The 24,513-nt window shown below is 42.8% G+C and overlaps 1 protein-coding gene across 2 annotated transcripts in view; it reads right to left on the reverse strand.

Moving 5' to 3' along the window:
• Window positions 1-15,821: 15,821 nt before the first annotated feature.
• Window positions 15,822-24,513, reverse strand: part of LOC144806454 (uncharacterized) — a 124,481-nt gene continuing 115,789 nt past the window's right edge. For both annotated transcript variants that reach the window (XR_013605805.1, XR_013605804.1), the window contains one exon: window positions 15,822-16,440. The gene's annotated coding sequence lies outside the window, so the exon portion shown is untranslated. The remainder of the gene's footprint in view (window positions 16,441-24,513) is intronic.

Raw genomic sequence — 24,513 nt, forward strand, 5'->3', positions numbered from 1 at the left:
CACATAAGAGACAAAAGTAGTACATAAAAATCAACATACTGTAACACAGCAAAGTTATGTAGAGCACAATTCCTAATTTCGGGCAATCTTTAAAGTTTAACAATAGAAACGTTCATATTGAACAGGAAAGGAAACAAAGACGGTAGGATACAGTGATTTCATTAATGTAATGCTTCCTACATATAGAAAAACAAATACTAATTATTTAGCTTAAGCAATAAAGTCCTCACATTAAAATACTAAGATAAATATATTGAACAATGAACATTTCATTTGTAATTTGAATTCAATTTGAATATTTTAACCTCCCCAGCATTATTTGACTCATGATTACAACCTGAATGCTTTCTGGAAAGGAACCGCCTCATGGAGTTCAAAATCACATCTTTTCCAACAATAGGATTCAAATGATAAACTTGAATTTCAATTCAATTTATTTATTTAGGCCACTTTGGAGATCAACAATTTGAAATATATACAAAATCCATACACTTTTGTAAAAAATGTCTCCTAAACTTGAATTCCATCCACTTTTTCATTAAACACTTCCCATTCCAGCAAGCATCACAAGACCACTTGTTGTTATCTTCCCAATTAGTGATAATTTTTAGGCTGGCAATAACAATAAATATGTTTAGAATTTTACCTCTGAAAGCAAAAACATGCCATTTCTGAATCATGGTGCACAATAAAATGTAGGAACAGAAGGGCATCTTTTGGTGTAGCATTCATTAAGGTTTGACCAGGCTTGAGACTAGAATTCCTGATTTTTTGGACATTAAAATGTCATATTTTTGAAAGAGTTCTAACAGACCCAGCATGAGCTCCGCGAAAAATAGAAGATGACTGAATTGTACTTAGAGAAAATGTGCTGATAAGTAATCTATTGATGTAAAATACAGTGGTCAGGCAATGCTTGAGGATCTAATCTATTCAGATTTTAACTCCATAGTTTGTTCAATAAATTGACTGAGCATAATACTTGAAGGTCCATCTCTCAGATCAGTTCTATTCCAGTTTTAGTTGCGATAACACTAATACAGATCATTGATAAATAGATTTTAAAAGCCATGGGTGGAATTGGTCCTTGGTCTAAATCTAGATTATTGTCTGCAATGGAAACCAGTACAAACAGATCAAATCTAAAATCATTACATAAGTATTATAGTGGTTTAGAGTAAACCCAGAAGACACACATTGTTCCTGAAACTCAGAACATGTATCCAAAGATTATGATTACATCCTATTTTATGTCCAGAGACTGCTTTAGCTGCTTTCCTGTTTAAGTGACAACATTTGCAAATATTAACAAAACATTAATGCTCGATGTCAGAAATTCTGTCTTTAAGTATTGTGTAAGAGTTATGTGTGATGGTTTTTATTTGATCTGAAGCAACACTAACACTAAATAGGTACATGCACCAGTTATCATTCAACGAACGATATTAGCAAACTTAATTTGGAGGGAATTGAGAAAAATTGCCTCATGTTTTATTGTTAAAACAATCTACTGGTTCAGTAATTCACAGAGTTTGCAAATGCTAAACCCCTTTTTGAAATGTACTAAGCCCATTTAACAATTCTGAATTTGGAAGGGGAATGTTAATAGTTTCCCTTCTGAATATTTAATACATTCTTAAGGTATGTAATGAGCTTTGAAACCATATGCGGACTGAAAAACAGTAACAGGAGGTAGTAACCCAAGGGGATATTTGTGAATCTGAAAGTAAAATGGGGTGCATTAAAAATGCCTTTATTTAAAAGCTATCACAGACAAAGTAGTGTGCTGACTCTACAAGCAACCACTTTTTACCAAATGGATTATTAGTACATGAACCTCAGTATTTCCTATTTGCTGAAATTTAGTCTCTAATATTTTTGTAATGTCGTGTAAATATTTATTCCTGTTAGTTCAGAATTTCAATATTGTAATGAAATGTCCCTATTCTTTTTGTCAAACATATTGAAATATCATTATCACAATTTTTGGGGCATACTAAAAAGTGTTTTCACTCTCTAACTTGAAGCTTCCTAAGAGAAATACTGACGCCAGTTCCTGGTTTCTCCTAGATCATTTAGCTTTCTCACTAAAACAAGCACAATATTGATTTGAGAGAGGTGATTTTTGTAGTCATACGCACTGGGGTTAGTTTAGAAAAGACCAATTCCTTAATCTTTCGAAATAATACTTGGAAAAGTTTATGTTCAATAATTTCAGATAACTTACTGATAAAGATATCAGATAAAGATCCCCAAATTTCTTATACCTTGTGGTATCAAAATTATGCTAGAATTAACATTCTAGTTATATTTGTGATGATCAACTTTCTGTTATTTTCACACATTTTGTCAGTGCACAGAGTATTTTCCCTACATAGATCATATTTCATGCAATGGTCTGTGCTTGAATGTACAATGAAGGGGTAAAAATGCATTTCTACCACAATCAAGAAACCCTTGGGCCTCTGAGGATTACTGTTGCAAATGAAGACCTAGCTAAGATGAAATATCCCTTTAAAAGGACGATTTCCCTCACCCACCATAGTTGGCATGCTTCCTTATTGGGAATCTCCTTGCACCATGAAACAACCCACTCACTGAGAGGGAAGAGTTCAGGCATGTTTTGTCATAGAGAAAGGTATACTAAATACAACAAAAAGGAGCTCAGGGTAGTGGGGGCAGCAGAGTGAAAGTTAAAACTTGCTAAAGGGTATGTGGTTTCCATTATTTGTACACCCCTGGGCCAGGATTAAAAATAGGACACTGTGGGAGAAATATATATGCACTGTCAGAGTCAATAAGAGGTCAAAATGTTTCAGCCTATTAACCCTCCAAATATGTGTTTGCGGCATTCTTCAGGACTTAATCAAAAGTTCTGCCGCTCAATGTACTCAATCAATAACAAGCATTGTCATAGCCAATAGGTCTTGCCTTTGGGACCTTATAAGTGTTTAGCCATGAAGATCCAGTAACAATGTGAAATAATTACTATTAAAAAAAGAAGACTATAAACTAACTAAGCTAGACGTGACTTTATAACTGGTTAATCAAACGTTTCTGGAGGTTTAGTATATATAAACAACTCCTTTTTTCTATGATGAGTCATATGAAGTTGATGCTTTAAATTTTGGTAAGAGTACACAACGTCAAAAAATTCAATACTGCTTTTATATTAATATAGCTTTGAAAGCTTAAAGTGAAAGACAATTCTAAGTGCCATTTGGTTATGAGTAGGCGCTAATGACTATTTCCGGATGAAATGTAATTAGCATTTTTTGTATAAGATGTGTTAAAAGTATGGGTAGGGAAAATGGCTATTTTGGCCAAAGGCTCCCCTTTCTATATGCATGCTAGTTTTAATTTGTAAACAGGATCACAATTTTTTATGTTGTACACTGTAATGTTAGATGAATCTATTTTACCCTTCTGATAAGCAAGGGATGACGATTAACCATTTTTTCGTCCCTGGTTTTAAATGGATTCAGGTTGGAACAGACGAGGTGTTGGTTGACTTTGCCTCAGATAATGGTTGTTTCCCGTATGCTGCTTTCATGCGCCTTAAATATAATAATAATAATAATAATAATAATAATCCCTTCAGTGGAAGAGGCGGCTCCATGCCTGCATATCTGGCCAGATCAGTACTTGGCTGTTTCGGTTCTCCAGTGGGGCTAGAATAGAAGCTGTTAAGGGCAGGGGCTTAGCTTCCGATTGGTGCAGCAGGTACAGTGGCACCAGGTCCCACATGCCTTAAAGGCCCACTGACCCCTGATAACTGCTGTGTGTCACAGTTCAAACAAAGGCCTGAGGGGACCACAGAATAATGATTATTGCTGTTTTCCACAATCCAAATAAAGGGCAGGGGTCACATTTCCTTTCTTGCATTGAGGCCCAGGGCACAATGGCTAGGCCACTGGTTAAGGATGCAGTGGGAAGAGGTGGTGAGACAGGTGGAATATTTAAACAGCTCGACGATAACTTCATTCCTGGGTATTACAGTATTCATTGCAATCAAAGACTGAAGCAGGAATAGATCCCATAATATAGGGAGGCCTACTTACAAATGCAGCTCGATCAGCAGCTGTCTTTTAACTTCTCACTTCTCACCTCTCCTAATTTACAGTTTTATTTTAGATACAGACTTAAATCGTGACCTATGAATATGTTTATCTATCTTTAGGTTCCACGTGACTCATCTTTTCCATATGCAAGTATCAGACAGGTCGGGAATGCCTTATGGCTTTGAACTTGATAGAGCCACACTAATCACTGGTCTTGAAATGCAAATGGCAGCATTAGGCACGCAGAGGTGTAATCTACGTAATCTCATTATGTTCAGGGTACGGGAGGGTGTTGAGGGCATAAAGCACTTTGACAAAAACATTTCCGCCACCTTAGAAATTCAATCTTCCTTGTCCTCCCCTAGTATACAAGTAGTACCACATTCTTTGTTTACCTGAATTAAATAGGCACACAAAATAGTACCATATTTAAAGGCCCAGTTCAGAATTACAGGGAAGGTGGACTGTCCCAGACTACACATTGGTGCATTCTTCAGTGGGTGCTGTCATCCCACACAGGGATCGAGGGAAAGAGTCTTTAGAAATGGCAAAATCGATGCCTTTTTCCAAGCATCTGGAAAAAAGCCGGACTTGAGCACCATTTTAATAACAAAGTGAGGTAAGCAGAAATGGTAGCTGAAACTGAATGTTGGGCAAGAATCTGCAAGGCTCCAAATTTCATAGTGTTGATAAGATAAGAGACTTTCTCTTCAGAAAGTGGGGTGAATGTACACGTTACCAGGAAATGGTAAGTTAGTTTATTCACCGTACGTTACTCCACTGTATCTGTCCCTAAAGATTATCTGGTGTTATCTTAAAATTCAGGAATATTTTATTTACTTTAGAAAAAAGAATTAGGTTAGTTCATCACAGCTTTTCGGCTGGGAGTTGCTACATTTTTATAATCAAAGGATGAAAGTGATTTAACTGTGTTGAACAACAGGCTGTAACTCTTCCTCCAACATTGCTGTTGGTGCCTACATTTTCTTTTACATTTCTTGAGATCATAGGAGTACCATGGCGCGGAAGGTGCAGACAGATGGTTAGTCTTCAATCTAAAAGGCCCTACTTGACAAACTGTCTGGTAACAATGTGCAAGATGTTTAGCCTTAAGTAGCTCAAGATTATCACTGATCAGAAGTGGCTCTCGCTACAGAAAAGGTCGAAGACCCCTGTTGCAAACACTTAATATCCCCAAAACCAAATAATTTGAAAACTGCAACAAAAAAAACCCAAAAATGTGCTACAAAACAAAGAGTTTCCGTTGAGCCAGTCCTGTAAAAGGGGTCTCGTTTTTACACTTTCAATAATTGTCTAGGATAGATAGGACAAGCATGATGCAAATTGTGAAAGGGAGATGGGCGCACATGTTACCTCCACCCTTTTCAAGTGGGAGTTCAAAAATATGGATCCAGCCCACAAGAGTCTGAGTTTCCCAGAAGTGTACTGAACCCCAGACCGACCGGAGCCTTGAAGCAGCAAGAGTATATTGTAGTTACTAGACAGCCCAAGAGCTCTAGAAACAGCAGAATATACCCTCCAAAACTCTACACAAGAAAATAAAGAATTTAGAATAGCCTAGCCCTTTTCCATGTCACCCTACCCCACAGCACTGCCACCAACCTCACCACACTAACCTTGAAAACCATAGCCCCTTTCCCTAAAACACTGCCATCATCAGTTCCCACTAAACACTGGCCCTTTCTGCTTGCCCTAAAACTACTCATCCACACTGACACCTACGCTCAAAACACTACATGGCTACACTGTCTGCTTCTGCCATAACGCTGCCCTCTATCCTGCCACCCCCACCCAAACTGACCCCTACCCTACCATTGTCCCTATTGCCAAACACAATCCTCGACACTCTCCTTTGTAGCCTGAAAACACTGGACCCCCAGCACCAAAACACTAGTGAGGGAAAACGGCCATTGTTGAGAAACTTACACTGGCTGCCGATAAAACAAAGAGCGTTTTTCCAAATCTGTTGTCTTACGTTCTGTGCTCTTCAGGGTCAGGGCCCTTTGTACCTTCAAAATAAATTTAAAAAACATGTGCCGAGCGGCCCTCTGAGGTCCAGCTCGCAGCAGTTACTTCAGATTCCTCGTATCAGACTCCATAGGTCTGGAGGCATGGCCTTTTCCTATCTCGCCCCCAAATATTGGAACAGCCTTCCAATACCTTTGCGAGAAATCTTCTCATATTGCGCTTTTAGGAAACATCTAAAGGCATTTCTGTTTTAAGCTTTCCGTCCTTCTTGCTTTCCTCTTATGGGGTTATTCTGAGTAAGTGCCGAGATGCCCCACGGTGATTCGAGCGCAATACAAAAGAGCATAACATAACAAAACTGGATGAAAAGGGGTGAGTGGGAGCCACCAAAGAAAGGCCAGAGGGCTCCACCAGTTGTTTTTTTTCAAGCAGTGGACGGGGCACTAGCGCGTTTGGTGGGCCCCTTTAGAAAAATATTGGTCCACTGGGCCCGGTGTTCAACTGCATTTAAATCTTGCCTTGTTCCCGGTCCCACCACATCCCCCATGGGAGCTGGACCCCTACATTAATATACTGCCCCCTCTCAGGGGCCACCATGCTGGTTTGCCCATGTCCCCTTCCATTTCCTTGCCTAGGGCACCCACAGCTCTGGGCGAGGATAAGGAAGAACGGGCAAGCTGTAGGAGTGGAGGAGACAGATGCAAACTGCTGCAGCATGCCAGTATAACCTACCTGATCTTTTCTTCGGTGCCCCGTTCTCCGACGTACAGTCTGTTCTCTCCTCTGTCTGCAGAAGAGTCCAAGCTGCAGCAAGGTCCTCCTTTTATTGGCCCATTGGCGAGCGCTGGATCAATACAAGGACGAGGTAGCATTCACTGGCATTTTTATGAAAAGTGCAGGCTTGTTACAAAACTGGCGATTTTATTTTGCACATCGCTATATCCTGGAGGGTCTGAATGACAATGCTCCCAAATATAATCATGCCCTGTGGGAAACAGTGGCCTAAACTCTGCCGGTGAACACAAGCTATTCAGGATAGATGTGTTGCAGCAAAGTTTGTAATATGTTGTGACTTGGACACAGCAAATTGCTTTGGTCAGGCGATTGACATGAGTGTGAAACTTCGGTGCATTGCCTGGATTCGGTCTATAAGCTTCTCTTAAGGTACCCAAGCATCGTTAATGGACAAGCTATTCGTTAGCTCTCGCCTTTTAAGCAAGAAAGTGGACTAGGCCCCAGACAGATTCCTTGGGTCTGTCTGCCTCCGACACGCAATTTCATCACAAATCTCATCCCCTTTTGGCTACAGTAGGGTTTTTCAACACTGCCAGCGCCAGACCCTGCTGCAAACCCAGCAGGTCTCCCAGTTCTTTCATGGCCATGGCACACAAAGGCAACGTCCAGGACATCAAGCCACTGCGTGACCTGCTGCTACAGCGGGCACAGCCGCAAAACCTCTTTGTGTCCTGCCAGACACTGACTCACCCTATTGTAGGCAGCATCCAACATTTTCTCCAATGAATTAGATTACGCCAGTGGCAGACCCCTCTCCCTATTCCACCCAGACTTAACAGTGGCGACGGATGTATCACTTCTGGGATGGGAAGGCCATATGGGAGACAGAGACTAGGGAACCCTCGTCACCGGCAGAGACCCAACTCCACAACAAGCTGTTGGAGTTGCGAGCATTTCACTTGGCGGTGAATGTGTTCCGGCCCACCATCACAGGAGGGCGGGTGCAGCTTCTCACAGACAAGGCAGTCAATGACGATGGTCTCATCAGGAAATGTCATACTTGAAATTGTTTGACAGCGAGCCGAGGATTCACTGGCTTCCAGGTACGCTGCCCCGAGATACAGAAGAATGCTTACTGGGTTGTATTGAATATAGTGTGAGAAGCATATGGGAGAGACGGTGATCTAACGTCCTGATGAGTCCACGGTAATTAACTGGAATGGTTGAAACATTGACTAAACGGGGACTATTTCATATAAATGATATCTTCTAAGAATCGCCTTTGCTTAACTTGTATTGTACAAAAGCAATTTACAGCCCTGTTTCTGTGTACAAAATGTGGATCGGACGGTTTTATCATCATATCACTTTCATCTTGAGCAATGCGCAGTCATCACTCAACACTTTATATATACACTTGCTACTGAGAATACAATTAGAATTTTTGGAAATGAAAAGGCCTCATCTGAATTCTAATCATGATAAAAATGGTAAATTAATATCTGCCCAGGGCCTGCATATGTGATACAGACCTGTGAGATAATGAACTCATAGACCTCTGTAGTTGTTCACAGTGCGCATGGGAAGTGCTTCTATGAGTCTACGCTTGTCACTTCTGGAGCAGAATGACGTCGACACTGAGCTGCATGATGTCTCCTGCTGCGTGCAGCAGGACTGCTGTTTTAAAGTTTGAGGATCCAGTCTGGCGTGTGGGGAATATTCACACGGTAAGGAATCTTCAGGTAAAGGAGTATCCACCAGAAAGAGCGTTATCGAAGGCAAGTAACTGGTTGGTTATGTTTTCCTGCTGGCGTATATTATCTCATTCTGGGTGGTGAACTCTGCTCGCGGAGTTTTCCGTACTCCGCGGAGCTCGCATAGTTCCTAAAAACTCCGCTCCATGGAGCGTAGCAAGGTTTTTTTTTACGCTTGCGCTCTTCAACGTCATGTGCCAGAGCGGGGAAAATCCACCTCCTAATGAGATTTTTCCTTGCTCGCGCTCGCCATGGTCTAGTTGGCGAGCAAAATCAACCTCCGGGGGCGATTTCTCAAAGCGGGTCGTCGGATTTCTCAATGTGAGTGGTCGCGGCAGGTCACAAGCACTCGCGTTGAGAAAACTTACTTCGCATTGACAAAGCTGCCGCTCGAGTAGAGGCAGCTGCACCCTCTTGCGCTGCACATGGTGCCATTCGCAATTATTTTTAGCGGGCAGGACAAACACCAGTAGATCAAAATCACCACAAACAGCATGACCCTTACGTACTCCGCTGCTCGCGGAACTCCGCGTAGACCGCCAGACTTTTTTTGTCACTGTGCGGAGTTCCTCATTAAGGAACTCTGCATAGGCTTAATCTTATCATGAAAATATAGATATAAGTCATATGTTAAGAATCAATGGTAAGTGGAAAGCAGCCACGGATAGCCCTACAGACGCTCCAGCGACACCAGTATAGTGGGGGGATCTCGTTACCCAACCTAGAAGCATATTACTGGGCGGAACACTTGACCCCAATAAATGAGTGGATACGCGCACAGGCAGACCACCCGACATACGCACTCGAAAGGTACAAGATGTCGCCCAAAACTATACTGTACTACCTGTACGGTGGTTTGAAGAGGAAGTCGCTCCTGCCGGCGACGAAAATCACATTGACAGCCTGGTCCAAGGCCACAAAACGCATGGGATGGGAGGGCAAACTCACTACGACAGACGCCGTTATGGCATTGCCAATGGTTAACAGAACTCTGTAAGTTGAAGGGCTTCCAAAGGTGGGATGACATTGGCATTTCACACATAGGGGACGTGGTCTCCCGCGGTGCACTGAAGTCATTCCAGGTACTCAAGACTGAGTTTGGACTGCACCACACGCAAATGTTTAAATACACACAGCAGAGACACGCATGGAAGGCGCAGAACATCGCGCTTGCAGAGATACCAGAATATGCGCCACTGGAAGGCAGACTCCTACAGGAGCAGATATGTCACCAGGCGGTATCCCTCACCTATAAAACCTTGACCAATAACACGCTGGGCGACTTGACCAAGTTAAGGGGCATATGGGAGGCAGAGGTGGGAGCGATGGAAGATCTGGACTGGGAGATCGTCCTCATGCATCCACGGGATGTAGCAATCAAATCGAGGCTGCGCCTCATACAGCTCAATGTGCTTCATAGGACTTACTTTGACAGATAAAGGCTCCTTAAAATGGGTAGAATAAGTGACCTGGCATGCCTTCGGTGCCATCAGCAACAGGGAGACTTCTTTCATACTATATGGACTTGTGACAGGATACGTACATATTGGTCGCACATTTTTACAGAACTGGGGGAGGTTCTGGAGACGGAGCTATCACTAGACCCTAAGTTGGCCCTACTAGGCATGACCAACGAGGTGGACTTGCCACGACCACTGCTCATTTTCTTGGTGCTAGCACTGGTGGTGGCAAAGAGGGATATTGCCAAGTACTGGGGAGCCTCGGAGACACCAGACATTGAGGAATGGAGGAGGGGGTTGGACCTCTACATGGCGGCGGAAAGGGTAACCTATAAAGCAAGGGGCTGCCCCAAAAAGTTCCGCAGAGTGTGGGCCAAATGGAGACATTACCATGGATTGGAGGGAGGGTTACCAGGGGAGGTGCCTAGGGGAATGGAGGGGGGGGGACGGCTGCTGTAAGATGACAAGTGTACTGATGATAATACGGAGCCCTGGGTGCGGGGACAGGGGGACCAGGATTGGAGGGGGGAATTCAGGAAATATGGAATGTTGTTATGTGTCAGGGGAGGGTGAGACGGGGGGAGGGGGAGCCATAAACCGAGATGCACGAGTATTTAAAGTCCCCACTGCGAACGAAGCCAGAAGTGTCTGAAGGGACCGATTCCGTGGCACAGGCACAGGTTTGAGTTAAAAGTGTACAGTTGGGGGGGAGGGGGGGTGGGGGTTTAAAAATTGACAACAAAAAATAAAAGCAGAAACTTCGAGTATCTGGGAGGCTCAACCTGGTCATTGTGAAAATGCCTTCTACGGAGGGCTGATATTTGCCGCCCGACCTTTGGGGTGTGGGCTGAATGGCCGGGTGATACTACATAATTGTTAAGCGCTTTCTAACATGAATGAGCTGTGGGGCTCCAATGTATGGTGAACTTTGCTGTGGTTCTGCAATAAAAATAATTTATCCAAAAAAAAGAATCAATGGTAAGTAGAAACCTTTTGGGTGGAGTAAAATTTAAGGCATTATTATTGTGATTTCTTTGGCAATTATTTGATTTTTGCAAGCACTAACACTACTCTGTGTAAAGTAAAGACCTTGAGAGTTTTGTAACTTTCAGATACTCAAATTGTGGATTCTGTTGCAATTAAAAATATTTCCTGGCCTGAAATGTCTTTGGAGGTTTCATGCGGGCAGCCTAAGTTATCCTGCAAGAGTTTCTTGATGAATCCTATTGCAACTACAACATGTGCTCTCTCATGTAAAGTAAGGTTGTTAGAAGCTTTTCTGCAACTCAAGATACGCCTCACTTTTCACCTCATGTGGATGCATTTCTCATGTTTAGTGAAATCTCCTTTCTGAGTATAACGTTTCTGCCTTTCCCCTCCTGTATAAGGCTTTAGTCCAGTGTGAATTCTCTCATGTGAAATGACATTGTATTCGAGACTAAACCTTATCTGACATTCAGAACACACATAAGGCTTTTTTCCCCCGTGTGAGTTCGCTCATGTCAAGTGAGAAGTAATTTGTAACCAAACCTTTGCAAGCATTTCGAGCACTCATAATGTTTTTCCCCAGAGTGGGATCTCTCATGAAGCATAACACTGTCTTTCAGATTCAAGTTTTTATGGCATAAGGATTATCTCCAGTGTGGACTTTCTCATGGTGAGATAGCGTTTTTCTCTGCAGCTTTTCTGGCATTCAGAGTACTCATAAGGTTTTCATCAGTATGGAGTCGCTTATGGTTAGTGAGGCTGTGCCTATCAAATAGGAATTTCGGGCATTCACAGCACTGGTAATGTTTTTTCCCTGTGTGCGTCTGCTCATGTAGAGTGAGATTGGGTTTAAAGTTGATGCTTTTCTGCCATTCTGAGAACTGAATTATTTTGATGGTGTGTTTTCTTATGGTGCTTGTAACCATCTCTACCTCTGAATCTTTTCTAACTGTTGGACTTGGCCCTTCTGGCAGGTTCACCCCTGAAGTTTTTACTTGTTATATGGGACCTGGGGATGGTGATTCCCACTCTGAGTGCGTATGGTGAGATAGGCCTGCCCTCCCATAGGAATGCATGAGGAATGTATGTGTCCCTGGTAGTTCCTGATGCGTGGGGTGTGCAGGGTCGTGTCTGGTATGTGCGGACTCGTGTGATTGAATGCTGCGAGATGATGTATGCGGCATGTATGTGTCTAGTGAGGAAGTGCCACTTCTAGAGGTGGGTGTGTGTGTGCAGTAAGTATGCTGGCGCGTGATTGGCTGAAGCTGGCTGGGGAGCCTGGCTCCAGGAGTCTGTGTGGGTCTGCCCCGGTGGGGAATGGAGAGATTAATGTGCTGATGTGAGGGAGGGGCTGCGCCTGGGTCCTGAATAGGGATGGGCTTTTCCCACACAATGCTGGCTCCACCCACTGGGGTGCGTCTGATGACCCTAGCCTGCCTCGTGAATGGAAAGGGTGGCTGGGGAAAACAAGGTACTCCCAAAACCAGCTGCGACTGGTTTCTCCCCCACACTGCACCTTTAGGCAAAGGAATTTCATGTATAAAAGGAGGCTGTGACCTCCTCTAAAATGTTCTTGTTTCTGACTTGAATCCTGCCAGGGGCGTGCTGCTGCTTGGGCCCAGGGGAAGGATTGCCTCCCTGGGCCCTGCCCAGCCCCTGGACTGCTGAGGTCCTAGACCCCTGAAGGACTTTGTTGCTGTCTGCTTGCCCTAGCGCCTGGGAGCGCTGTCCCTTGAGCCCTAGCACTTGAGAGCGCTATTCGTGCACACAGCGCTTGAGAGTGCGGTTTATCTCAGCCGGTGCCCACCCGGCATTTGCCCCGGTTTTGCAAGGGTTTCTGGACCCCCAGCGAGTGCCCACCTCGCTTTATTTCCTTATGGTCCTATTTACGAGGGAGCCTACTCCTCGTCGTTCCTCCCCCGAGTTCACCGCCACTGGCCCGGAGCCCCTCGTGACGTCTGCACCGGGCCGTGCTGGGATTGGCTGCCGGCCCGGGATTCCCTCGTGATGTCATTCCCCGGGCACGACGTGATTGGCTGCTGGCCCGAGGAGATTGCCAGGTCCCGCCCATGGAGCAAGATGAAGCAGGGAGCGGCGGGAGCCTACTCCGCACTCCTGCATTGCCCATGTGAAGCTGCCGATCCCCCCGGGGCTCCCAAGAGCGAGGGAGAGCCCTGGAGAGCGATAGGAGGCCGTGACACCTGAGAGTCTCGAGGAGCGGGAGCTCTCCTGAGAAGCCGCTGGAAGCACGACCCGGTGAGTGTAGAGAAGGAGAGGAGGGGCGTCGGGGCACATTGCCGGTGTCCGCCCCTCCCCTCCAGCGAGTCCCTTGTTGTGCTAAGAGGCCCATGGGGCCTCAAGCGATGCCGAGTCCCCCGAGAGGGACTCCGCCTAGCCCCTACCTTGAGCCGGGAGCCCGAGAGGCTCCACCATGGGCATTTGTTCGTCGGAGCCTGCGAGGCTCAGTCCCAGCATCCCCGTTGTTGAGCCCTGAGAGGCTCCACCATTGGCAATAGTCTTTCGAGCCTGCAAGCACCTTTGTTCTCGAGCCAGAGAGGCTCCACCTTTTGCATATTTGTTTCGAGCCTGCGAGGCTCCCACGTTGGCCCCATCATCTACAGCTGCCCAGCACTTCATGGGCAGCTGCCACGTGTAGGTTTTTTCATGGCTACCTGCAGCCTGTCCTGACATTGCGACATTGGGCGTCCTAGCCCCAGAGTGGCCAGTTGGCCTGTTGAAAGTTGTGAGCTCATGTTAATTTGATTCCTGAGAGTTATTCTGTGTTGCACCTCTGAAGGTGCTTCTGATGCGTTATGTGCTTTATCATTTTTTCCCTCCTGAATTTCCTATGCCTCATGTATGTTGCTTCTGGTTATAGTGAGTTCTAATGCTAGTTCTATGAAGCTCCTGGTTGTTATGTGTTCTAATGCCAGTTCCACCAAGTGCATATTCGTGGCAGTGGTCCCCTGGCCCTGTCATGTACATAGTCCCCTGTAAATTCTGCCCGTGCCTCTGGCACATTGTAAAGTGTGTGTTCCTATCTAATGTGTTTTTCAATACAAAGGCTATTTTCATATATACCTTGTGTGGAGTTCCATTTGTGGGGGGCCCTGGAGGTTGTTGCTGGTGGGTGCGTGCGCAAATGCTTTACACATCGCCTCCGAGATAGGCCTGACTGCTCGTGCCAAGCTACCAAGGGGGTGAGCTGGGGTTGTCTTGGCGGGTGACTTCCTTACCCTAACTTAGGAATGGTGGTTTCTGCCTGGCTTTGGCGCAAGCCTTAGCCAACCAGAAATCCCATTTCTAACACTGACATTTAGAGCACTGATAATTTTTTTTCTCCAGTGTGGATTCTCACATGTTCATTGAGATTAGATTTTTGGCTGAAACATTTTTGGCATTCGGAGCACTGATAAGGTTTTTCCCCAGTGTGGATTCTTATATGCTTAGTGAGATTGCTTTTTTCACTGAAACATTTCTGGCATTCAGAGCACTGATTAGGTTTTTCCCCAGTGTGGGTTCTTATATGACGAGTGAGACTTTTTTTGTAAATGAAAGCTATCTGGCATTCAGAGCACTGATAAGGTTTTTCCCCAGTGTGGGCTCTTATATGCTGAGTGAGACTGTTTTTTTGAATGAAACATATCTGGCATTCAGAGCACTTATAAGGTTTTTCCCCAGTGTGGGTTCTTACATGATGAGTGAGACTGGCTTTTTGACTGAAACATTTCTGGCATTCAGAGCACTGATAAGGTTTTTCCCCAGTGTGGGTTCTTCTATGCAGAGTGAGACTGGCTTTTTGACTGAAACATTTCTGGCATTCAGAGCACTGGTAAGGTTTATCCCCAGTGTGGGTTCTTCTATGCAGAGTGAGCTTGTTTATGTGAATGAAACATTTCTGGCATTCATAGCACTGATAAGGTTTTTCCCCAGTGTGGATTTTTATATGCTGAGTGAGACTGCTTTTTTCACGGAAACATTTCTGGCATTCAGAGCACTGATAAGGTTTTTCCCCAGTGTGGGTTTTTATATGCTGCGTGAGATGGATGTTTTCACTGAAACATTTCTGGCATTCAGAGCACTGATAAGGTTTTTCCCCAGTGTGGATTCTCATATGCCGAGTGAGATAAGATTTACGCCTGAAACTTTTTTGGCATACATTGCACTGAGAGTGGATTCCCCCAGTGTGCATTCTGTGAAATTCTATGAAATAAGATTTATGGCTGTATCTTTTTTGGCACAGGTAACTTTTTTCCCCAACTTTGGTTATTTTGCCTTGATTGAGGCGGGTTTGAACACTGAATTTGTTCTCACAGTCTGTGTTTTTATAAGGTGTATTCCTAGAGTTAATATCTCTATGTTTCGTTTTGCTTATATGCCACAGTAAGAGTGAACCTGATTTTAGAGTCGGGCTTGTTTAGATAATGTTCAGCATTTATCTCTAAAAGAAATTGTGTGTAATCTTTTTAACACTTCAATTGAGCAAAATATGTGTGGATGCAGCCCTGTAACACCTGTCGAAATGTTTCTAGCAGATAATAGTCTTTAGGTTATAGCCTCTCCGGCAGCAACTTATTTTGTGACTGAAGTGTTTCTCCAATCTATTTGTATAGGTTCTTAGCAATGCAGTAATAAGGTGTTGGTCTGATATTTAATGATTAAACTGATAATTACCTTTTTGCACTGATGTAATGGCAGTAACTGAGGGCGTTAGAACGTGCAGAGTACTATTGTGGATCATTAGTCGCAGAACATCATTTCCTTTTACCCTTTCTATGCTTGGTGTAAGGTTAAGGTTTGTAGTTCTGAAGATGAGGAATTATTTACATCAGCTATAGCGCAATGGTGCTCATTTAATCCATTTTTATATTTAACAGTTTTACATATCACTCGTGCACAACAGATAATGTTGAGGCGATTTACATAGAATTACAGAACAGTCCACAATAAAAAGGAAACAATCTGAGATGGTCATGAACACAATAAAGTGGTGAATTTTTAAGGTTTTTGCAAGAGTGAGCAGAATGGGTCGTGGTGTTCTATCCAGAGGCAGATAGTCTCAAACTTGCGTAACTGGTTAAAAACGGTTGTCGAACATAGGTGATTTTCAGCTTCGGAGTCTTCTTTCAGTGTCTTTTCTTTGATGATCTGCAGAAGAAACCTTTTCTTATAACTTTCTTTTATGCAGTGTGTGCTTCCTCTCTGGAATTACACGACGCTTTAGATGAACGTTATTCTGTGCACAGATATGACTTTGCTCTGGGTTAATGAAATGCAAAATGAGAGACTTCACTTACAGGTATAGTACTTTCCTCAGCTCCCACTTCCTCACCACACCTAGATTTTGGAAATTGTTTAAAACGTAGAATGCTGGATGTCCTTCAGTTTTTCAAAATAACCCTTCTTATGGCACTGACATTCAGTTGCCCGGTGCTAAATCCTGCTTTCAATCACCTATAGTATTAAAATTAAATAGTTAATACATGTACATTTCCAAAAATAATATTTACAAGCCAAATCAATGCAGAATTTTGAAAATATTGAGCTGTTTTTCAGACAGAGCAGAGTGTAGAATGGTAGCCTGAAAGTATGTGGATGTAGGAGTGAGGATTTGTAGGATTTTCAACATTTTATTAAGTTCAAAAAGGATACATGTACCCTATGGACTTGTAACATAGAATCCCAAAGGCAGAAATTAAGGTCATATGGACTGGTACCAAAGAGATATTTTAAAAAGAATACTATTAATTCATTTTTAATGTAGATTTCTGGTACGGGAATTTCCCTCCACGGACAACAGTCATTTTCCCCTGTCCTGAGTTACCACCTACTTGTATCTGGTATCCTGACTTTTGAGTTTTTGCGTGCGGCAGTGTAGTGTAGTTCCTATCTTCCCAATAGGCTCTGCGCATTGGAATAATACCTACAGCAGTAAAGGCCTAGGCCAGACGTTAACTAGGTCTACTACTGTCGATACTAGACTTAAAGTTTTCGGTTTGCCAGCTTAGCTCAGAGTTCGCTAGAAACTTTCTCGAATGTTCAAGGAGGAATTAACTTCCCTGATTAGACAAGAAGGGATTTAGTTTCTGACAACCATAGAACATGACAACTTTGCTCTCCCCTAATCAAGAGTCAATCTCGAGAGTCGTGTGAACAAAAGGCAATTTATTTTACTCAGTCAGTACGTGCATTCTTAGTCTCATCAGAATGTAGAGAAAAGGAAGAGACGGGCGTATTCAATAAAAAGGTGGTATTTATTGATCAGTCTCTTTTCTCGTACAAGAGAAATGGATCGATATTATTGCAATACTTATAGTTAAGTAAAGTGCATACATTAAAAGCAATAGTATAAAATAATACTGTAAAAACATTGATATGGTTTCTAAGCCATAAGATGTTTTAAAATGAATAAAATATATTATATACACATATACATTTGACTAAACGTACTCAACTGGTGTTTCTAGATACGCCTACCCCGTGTACCTGACCTAAGTCTAATACGTGGGCGGGAATAGAAAGTTACAGTTTAAGTTAAGTTTGTTTTTGCCAAGTGAATAACTAAAGAATTCTCTGTGAGGGGTTATTCAGTTCTGTACCTGGAATTTAGGATGAATGAGGAATGGTATCTCTCTCTCTGGTCTCGATATTCCAGGCGGCCTGCGAGGGCTGCCCAGAAACGCCGGTGCTGGATTCTCGGCAGGAGAAAGCAGCGCGTCTCAGCGCGTCAGGAAGGCGGGGCTGCTGCCAGAGGGGTCTGCTCTGCTCTCGGCTTCGGCAAGTATGGCTGCTCCGTCTCGTCACCACGCGTGTCTTTGCATATGGCAAGATCGGTAATATTTATACCTTTAAGGTGCCGAGATTGACGTAAGGATGGACATAGATACGTCAATAAAGATGTCATACGACTTGCTCGTTAGCACATTCTTTTACTAAAGTTCTCGGTGAAATCAAAACAATGGCCGCAGGGTTTTGCCCAGGTTGTCATAGGTTTGATTTGTTATGAGAACTCCGTATGCCTTATCAGGGGCTGGAGGAATATCGCTTGTCTAATTAGATCGCAAGCGTTATGACCTAATCAGATAACACGTTCCTGTGCCGTAGTGTGACTGCGTCAGATAACGGTATCTGCATCATGGGGGTTTTCTGCCTCATGGGCTGACTGCTAGTTAACTTGTTGGTTTGTTTAACTAGAATAGGGTCAGGAATAGGGGGATCGATTCAGAACCGATAGGAATACATGACACCCACTCCACGCTAACTATGGACATATTTACTATTCTAGGCATAGTATAACATAGTACAACATACTATAGAGTAGTGTGTATACCTTACCACCCCAAAATACATAAATGCATTTTGAAATTTTCAAATATACTGAAAAAAATTGCAGACATATATATATGGTATGCACTCAAGCTGTAGAAAAATGCCAAAGTAATCGCATTTGTATACATTATTGCTTATTTGGTATATGAGAATTACACATGAAATGATGTCTTACAGAAAAAAGTTTCGAGACCATTCCATCACAGAATAAAATATCTTTATGAACATGCCAGCGGGCAGCTAATGTCTATAAGCTAAAACATTTTTTTAGAAACCTTAGTTCTCTAAGAATAGTTCTTACTTTAAGCAGAAGATAGTGTCCTGAAAAATATTCAAAAATATTTGGGGCTGCTGGAAAAACTGCTGTCCGTGAACTGGAGCGAAAATGTTCATGTGACTTTATTTTTAAAGTTGAAGGCCGAATTCAGGGAACGCCGTGTGCGAGCTTGCTCAAAAGTCTCTATTTCTGTTCGGGTGAGAACATCATATCATTTAGGCTTTCGAAAAAACTGTCAACAGCTTCCTGGGAAAGTTCCACTAACTTGGAAATAGGTGTAATCATGCATTCTTGCGCATGATTGTCTCCATTGACATTCTGATTTGCATTACTGACAGAAGGTCGTACCTGTTCGATGCTGCTTTCATCTTGAACTTCACTACCCATCAATCGTAGTGGTGAAGCTTCCACGAATGCCGTCATCAGGATTGGTAGCCTTTGAGGGCAGCACAAAGCATGAACCTTGATCGGGCTCAACAATGTTTCTGCATCCATCGGCGCATCCGATTGTAGCGTCAGACAGGTGTCTAACACGCATTCTTCTCCGCATAGCAGACACCGAAATACAGGTAAAACACATCTTTGCCACATTGGTCGAAATGATAGAAACCAAGTCATGTTCAGGTCTCTAAGCCGGGAGAGTCCCAGGATTTTTGATATCCGGTCCCGGTATCCAATGGCTAGGATTGTTTCTTCCCTTGTCGCAAGAGTTTTGTCTGTGACATGGGTTGCCATAACGAAAAATAAGGACTAAGAATAGGATTCCTGCAATTAGTCCCAGGATCAGGGGAAGTCCGCCAAAAATCGAATGGACGAAATCTGGAAAAATACCCAGTATGGCTTTGAATGGTGTTAATGCCATCGAAAATACTGTCTTAAATACTTTTGAGACCCCATTGGTATCAGAAATATTTAAGATTTCACTTAGGATTTCCGCGAAATGTACGGGGGAATTAGTTGATAATAATGTATGTATCTCTGCAGTCGTCCTTGCGACTTGTAGATCATACGTTTCTTTTGATGACGAGAGCCTGGTAGGCGTCTGAAGAAGGACTGTTTTCATTCTGCTTAAAGTATCTATTCGAATAGAAGTAATTTTCAAATCGGGCCATGCCCTTGCCTCCCTGTCTGGGAAGGAGCTGGGGAACAATGAGCGTCCACAGCACTTGACCTTCGCAGTCGTAGTAACTAGATAAGGAGTCCCGGGCATAAGACTACAACATCTGCGGTCTACAATAAGAATGTAACTCCCATTATAGAGTCTTTGAAAGAATGGTTCTATTTCAGTTGCAGGTGCGCCTTGCTGTTGACATGAAAGGTTGTATGAATTCCCTTCACAGGCTCCATGCAAACTAATTCCGTTACACAGAAGTGTGCCACTTAGTGACATCGCACAATTGTTGCCACTAAGAAACACTTTCTGTCCTTTATTACTGACACATGCATGTGAATAGGGCAGGTTCCATGTTGTTTTTAGGTACCCCTTTCCCAATTTCTCGTACATGCCAGCCTGTATATATTTTTGGCAGTATTGAAACCTGAAGGTTGAGATTGGAATATTTATGATTCCGTGTATTATCCATTCACTGACAGGTCGTTCTGACATTGTCATTGGTAATCTTTCTAGTTTTTCAATGCTCAAGATTGTATAATCAGCACCCTTTTGCGCCATACCGATTTGTCTATCAGTAAGGTTAAAGATTTGGAATAGTGACGTTGTGTTGATTAAACGCCAAGGCACATAGCCTGAACGCAGATTTTGTAACGTCCAGCCTAGCTGTACAATGGAACGCAATTGTGACTGACCATGTTGTAATAACAGTAAGTCTTGCGATAATATATCGATTGCTGAAGACACAATGCTGTCCAATGAAAAAATTCTGGAGGACAGAGTCATTAACCCATTGTCCACTACAGAAAGTGATTTTTCCAAATTAATACGGTCAATTTCCCGTATTCTTTCTGCTGTTTCAATTTGATTAACCTTCCAGGCCTCATTGTATGCGGCATATACAGAGGCTGCTATGAAACGCTTTTGACGCTGTTTGCGTGGTCCCAAAGTGAAATCACGCAAGTCAGCACCATCAGTAAGTAAAGTTAGGTGTTGCTTAATTTCTGCCAGTGTGGAAGTTTGTAGCCATTGAAGGCATAATTTGCCCACACTGTAGGTGGTTATTATCCCTGGGTGATGTCTTTGAGGATATCTAGGGTCTGGCCTGGTCATTTTGAACCCCTGTGTTTTGTTCAGGAATCTGTCTTGACAGTTATTAGTATCTGTGGGCCAGATCAACCACTGTTTCCAATCAGGATGTGTTCTGTTTTGGTTTAATATATGGTTTACGTCTATTTCTTCATCTGTATCAGAGCTATTGCTAAACATTGTTGGCTTTGGAATAGACGGTTTATTTAAATCTTTGATTTTGGCTAAGCCAAGACAGGTGGTTTGTTGAACAGTGTCATTTAAAAATATCATTTGTTCTGGGATCATGCAGGCTCTAAACAAAGCTTCTATACCCTGTACTTGCCATTCTTTTGTACCCCAAACACTTTTCAATTCAACATTTTTGTCCCAATATTCAAATCCAAAAGTATTCATTTGTTCAAAAAATGAGTCTGAATATAACAATTTTGTGTTGGTTATCATGGTCTTGGTTCCTGTCTTGTTTGACAATTTAAAATAAATTGTTTCAGCATTACTAGTGTTAAAACCTGAAAAATATGAATATTTGTCGTAAACGGTTCTTGAGCTCCCTTTTGGAGGTGTTGCACAATGTTCCCATTGATTATAATTTCAAACATTTGTAGGTTGTGCAGATCTATGTAAAAAATGGTTACCATAGTGGTTATAGCAATACATACTATCATAATTTGTAGAACCCTGCAAATAATCATGTTTGGTAAATTTAGCAGACATTACTAAGTCAGACATCATATTATTAATGCTTTCGAAGTCCCAATCATCAGCAAATGAGTTTGGTTTTGCAAAGTCACTCAATGAGATCTTAATTTGGTGTGGATATTTCAGGATCTCGACCGGACCATAAATTTCATAGTCAGTGTTGTCCCAGGCTACCCCACCAGGTATCGGATTGGCTGTGAAGTTGGCTGAAGAAAGTTCTCTTTTCTCGATGTGTGAAGATGTGTGTGGTTTGAGGATCAAGTTGATGTTCTGACTTGCTGTGTCCATTTTAGCATATTTTCCCACAATGAAGCGTCCCAAAGTAAGTACCATGATGAGCCAAAGTATGAGGATAAATGCACCAAAACCCACCCAAAATTCAATCGATGGAGAAATCAGATATGTTTCTTTCAGTTGTTTCAAAAGTTCCTTAGCTTTGTCTTTAAAGGATTTTGATGATGGCCGTGTCTTTGATTCACTGAAGCCTTCAGAGGAATCATCGAAGTTTATGAAGTAGCCGGATGCAGTTCTGTCAATTGTTCCAATTGGTTCAGGATTTCTCTTTCTTGCATTTTCACTTGGTACTTCATTATAGATTGGTGTGTCTCTGCTAAATGTTTTTATTTGGGTTTTCAGAGGTCTGAGTTCTATTGCATTGTTGCATAGTCCTTGTTGTTCTTCTGTAGGCGTTTCGAATGTGATGAGCCTCTTCGTTAGGACCTCTGTACTGGTAGCAAACCTTGGTGTTCTGCTACTTATTGGGAGTCCACTTGGCCTACTGTTTGTTATCGGCCACATGTTGTGGTTTTACCAGGTCGATGGATACAACTCGGTTCTCCTTTTTACCAGCAAGTGGCGGTAGTACAACTGATCTTGTCCCGTTGACAGACAAGACAGGAACTGCTTTTCTGTAAGAAGGCCCACATTCCTTCTTTACCGCGATCTTTTCCCTGACTAGATCCCCGACTTTTGGAATCCAGACAGGTCTTGCTGGGACAGGTGGTGGTTCTTCAGTGGTTGTTGGCTGTTGTTTCAACTTTATGTTGCTCAGGTCTTTTCTTGTTTTGTTTAAGTCCTGCAAAATAGGCAAACGGTCTTTGATATCAAAGCTTTTTTCTTTCACCACTGAAGTCTGACTATCAATGTCAGAGATCATCATCCTAGTTCCAAATAATAATTCGTACGCACTGAATCCCTTCAGAGAATTTCTTGGCAAGTTATTGAGACTTTGTTGGACACTTATTAGATGTTTGACCCACCCAGCTCCCGAACCTAATATCCTTTCCGTTATAGATTGCTTTATGCCTTGGTTTTTTCTTTACACCATCCAGTACCCTCAGGAAGGAAGTGAGAAGATTCCTGCTGGGCTGTGCTCATTTGGTCATTTTTTTCCCCTCAGGCTGGAGGGCTAGAGAGAAAACAATGGTCAAACGTAGCATGCTCTTAGCGTATATGCCATTTAGACTCGCTAATCTTGTATAACAGTCCGGACGTCAGCCGAGTGCTGGTGATCTACATTATAAGTGGAACTAGCCTGTATATGTTAATCGCAAGCCCTGCTTTTTACTGCTGATATTATCTGCCGTAATACGACGAGGTATCAAACTGTTTCTCTCCCCACTGCGATCTCTATTGCAGTTTGGGCAGCGTTTTACAAACATGGTGTGACGCAAGCTCATGCCTGGCCACCAGTACCGTGATTGTAATTCTTCCAGAGAATCTTTTAATTTAAGGTGTCTTAGACCCTCGCCCATGTGTGCGTCTGCGATTAACAAGTTTCTCCTGTCCATGTTTGGAATCACTCTATCCCCCACTCCAGGGATTTGAGCAAAAGGGACGGAGTTTGCATCGATTATGTATGTATAATTGAGTGGATAGTTGATCGGTAACGCTGAGCAGTCGCCTTTTGATGACGTTTTCACCGCCAGCACTGTTTCACCGTCAATGTATTTTAATGTACGCTTTTTTCGAACTACGGGAGCCGATTTAGTGGCTGCCGATGCGGCTGTTTCAGCCAATGAATTCCCTACAACGTGAACGCCATCACGCTGATGACTCAGTGAGTGAGTCACGTGAGTCTTTGGTAGTTCTTTTTGTAAAAGAGCTATTTGTTCCCAGAGCAGTTTCTGCTTTATTGGTGCATCTGTGTCATCTTTGTAACCGTTTTGAATCCATGCCTGCAAATCGCTGTTATATGATTTGACGCAGTAATATGAATCTGACACTATAAGTGTCGGGAATTTGCGATCCGCATTATCTAGCGCCATTTTCAATGCCATTATTTCAGTTTGTTGTTCTGAATTAGTTTCTACTGAGTGTGATTTTGTTAATAGAGGTTTTAGTTTACCTCCGCGCCACACTTCTTTTGTAATCTCACATGTGGGGTTGTATGCCTGTTCTCCCAAAACGGGGGGTTGAGCATGTCCGTCTGTATAGATTACACCGGCGTAATGTCGTAGCGGCAGAATGTCGATTGGCAGAGGGTATGTTTTTTCATATTCTAGATTTTCCATTTCTTCTAGTTCTTAGAAAATTGTCAACCAGGCTTTTGCCTTCACTTGATAACTCATATCCTAAGAATAGGACCGTCAGATGGGCAATTCTGGACTTTATAAAGTTGAATTTGTAACCCTCTGCTGCGAACCCAAGTATTATGGTGTTCACTCTTTTCAAGTGAGTCTCCAAGTCATCATCTGTTAAGTAAATGTCATCGACATAAGATAATGCTTCATCATCATATAGTTGTAGTAATTCTGTTACTCTCGCTGAGAATACCCCCGGGCTGTTCTTGTTTCCCTGGTCTAACCGGCAGAATTGCTTTTGAGTGCCATTTACTGAGAATGCAGTTAAATATCTGCTCTCTGGTGCTATGTTTTGACAAAAGAATCCATTGGAGATGTCCAAGGTTGTTTTGTATTTTTTGCGCACTATGTTATTCATTAGTGCAGCACTGTGTGAGTTTTGCACTGCAAAAGTTTTGCAACATGTGTTAAGGTGTCGGTAATCCAAAACTAGACGATAT

The sequence above is a fragment of the Lissotriton helveticus genome (genome assembly GCF_964261635.1).
Source record: "Lissotriton helveticus chromosome 1_1 unlocalized genomic scaffold, aLisHel1.1 SUPER_1_unloc_75, whole genome shotgun sequence".
NCBI lineage: Eukaryota > Metazoa > Chordata > Amphibia > Caudata > Salamandridae > Lissotriton > Lissotriton helveticus.